General features: G+C 29.3%; 1 protein-coding gene across 23 annotated transcripts in view; it reads right to left on the bottom strand.

Moving 5' to 3' along the window:
• Positions 1-2,500, bottom strand: part of LOC124426903 (ras GTPase-activating protein raskol) — a 187,982-nt gene that overhangs the window by 45,042 nt on the left and 140,440 nt on the right. For 2 of the 23 annotated variants that reach the window (XM_046969130.1, XM_046969129.1), the window contains exon 1: positions 1-486. This exon is cut by the window's left edge and continues 1,272 nt beyond it. The exons of 20 other annotated variants lie outside the window; for them this stretch is intronic. The gene's annotated coding sequence lies outside the window, so the exon portion shown is untranslated. Of the gene's footprint in view, positions 739-2,500 lie in introns of those variants that run through there. One more of the 23 variants, XM_046969128.1, reaches the window with a different exon arrangement.

Below are 2,500 nucleotides of genomic sequence, written 5' to 3'. Positions count from 1 at the left end.
AACAATCGTCGTCTCTTTTGTGATTACACATTGCTCTTTTAAAAACAGGAAATTATAATCCTAAACGACGAGCTCCATCTAATGATTTATTCCTGAACACGTTCGACCGACTTTGAAAGATCTTTCGGGCCTGGGAGCCAGACGAGAAACATGTGTTGCACGAGGACATAACGATTTAGAAAGTGAAAGAGAGAGAGAGAGAGAGAGAGAGAACGAGGGAGATAAAGATAGAGGATAAAAAGAGCTATCGACGAAAGCTTCTTCCTTTTCCTTCTTCTTTTTTTTCTTCTCCTTCTCCTCCTCTTCTTCTTCTTCTTCTTCTTCTTCTTCTATCTTCTTGCCTTCTCGAAAGAGTCACGATGTACTCAATAAAATTCTTCGATTAAAACGACATTCAAACGAAATTCATTTCATCGTTATATTTCAAATGAATCATCGACTTTTATCTTTTCACCTGTTTTTTTCCTTTTTTTTTTTTTTATATCACTGTACGAAAAGAACGGAAAAAGGAAAAAAAAGAGGGGAGAAAAAAAAAGAAAATAAATAAAAAAAAAAAAAAAAAAAAAAGAATAAGAAAAATTAATTTCCCACGCCGAGTAAGTGATATTCGCGAAATAAACGCGTATTGGTATCAGTGACTTTACTAAATAAATGAATAAACAAATAATCCTTTTTTCTTCTTTTCTTTTTTGTTTGTTTGTTTTTTTTTTTTTTTTTTGATACACGTCGTTATCTCATCGTCTCATCGTACGAACAAATATGTCGAGTAAATGATATATATATATATATATATATATATATATATATATATATATGCTCGTCACTTTCGATAATTTAAACGGAAAGAGAAAAATAAATGTTGATCGAGTATGGAAAAAAAAAAACTCACATACACATACACATACACATACACGTACACGTACACGTACACATACACATATACATATGCACAGACAGACGAAACTTGGTTAATACGTTCAAGTTATAAAGAGAGAAAAAAAATATTGATAAGAGAATGCAAGAGAGATCCGCACTGTTGAAGCGCTCCCAACTATCTGTTCAGCGCGTTGAATTTTCTTCTTAGCAAAATGCGAGCGCCACGCACGGCCCTTCATGGAAGCTTCGGAATTGTCGGAGTCACGTGATCATCCATGCGCCACTACGGCATACACTACGCTTTCCTCAAGTTCCATATAAGCTCGACGGACCAATCGCGAACGTTGTACCTTTTAACGATATTATTAGCGGGATATTTAATATAAATTTGAAAATTAATATCTTATTTATCGAATATTTTGGAAAAGGTCCATATTATATATATATATATATATATATATATATATTTATTTATTTATTTATTTTTAAAGTGAAATTTGGAAAAAAATAAAAATTATTTAATGATATTTATGGTCGCAATCTGATTTAATTTATTCATACTTTTTCAAAAATTTAATTCTCTTGAAGTTGGAGAGAGGGGGAGAGGGAATAAATAAAAATAAAAGAAAAATAAAAAGATGATATGTTCCAACCGAAATTTAAATATAAACACGTAATTATTTAAGGTTTTCAAAAATTTGATAATTATTCATTTATGATCCACAAAAAAATCATATCTCTCTCTTACTTTTTTTTCTTCAAATAATTCGTATAAAAATAATTTCATAAAAAAATTACATACACACATACTTATGTACAATACATACATACATTTAAAGTCTTAAAGAGATAAGACAATTATAATATTAGCATTTATCAATATTTTTCGATTGATCCTATATCGAAATATGAAAAAAAAAAATTAGAAAAAAAAAAAGAAAAAAAATAAAACAAATTGACTTTCGAACTAAACTCATTTAAATATAAACAAAATTGAGAAATTTAAAAAAGAAAAAGAAAGAAAGAAAAAAAGAAAAAAAAAAAAAAGAAGAAGGTCTCCTCACGTTATTTATCATAATTTTATCACATTGGCAGGTCATACGGCAGGACGAAGTAATAATAATGATATTCTTTTTTAACAGTATTAAAAGCTATACGAATTAATGCTATGGCGCGGAGAAAAGAGCGTGAGAGGGGAGAGAAGAGGAGTGACATTTGAGAGGGTTGCATCATGGATTACATGTTGCATTTAATATCGAATTATAATAATTCATGCGGCAAGTTCCTACATACATAATTAATCTCGTGCGACATTTTAATTTACTCTTTTCTTTCATTCTTTCTTTCTTTCTTTCCTTTCGTTCTTTTTTTTTTTTTTTTTTTTTCATCATTATTTATTTACAAACTCGTCCATATTTAAATATGAATGATAACGTTCAAACGAATCGTCATTGAAAAATATTGTAATAACGTTGATCCTTTAGTTCACTCGAATTCTAATTAATTCTACGATTTGATAATTTAAATGCAAACATTTGGGATCGGACCGTACGAAGTTTATACGCTCGAGACGAACTTCTTAAGGTCAATTCTAATTTTAACGGGAACGAAAACAAAAAAAAAA

The sequence above is a fragment of the Vespa crabro genome, chromosome 9, assembly GCF_910589235.1.
Source record: "Vespa crabro chromosome 9, iyVesCrab1.2, whole genome shotgun sequence".
Classification (NCBI taxonomy): Eukaryota; Metazoa; Arthropoda; class Insecta; order Hymenoptera; family Vespidae; genus Vespa; species Vespa crabro.
The sequence above is the reverse complement of the archived record's forward strand: the minus strand, read 5'-3'. Positions and strand labels throughout refer to the sequence as shown.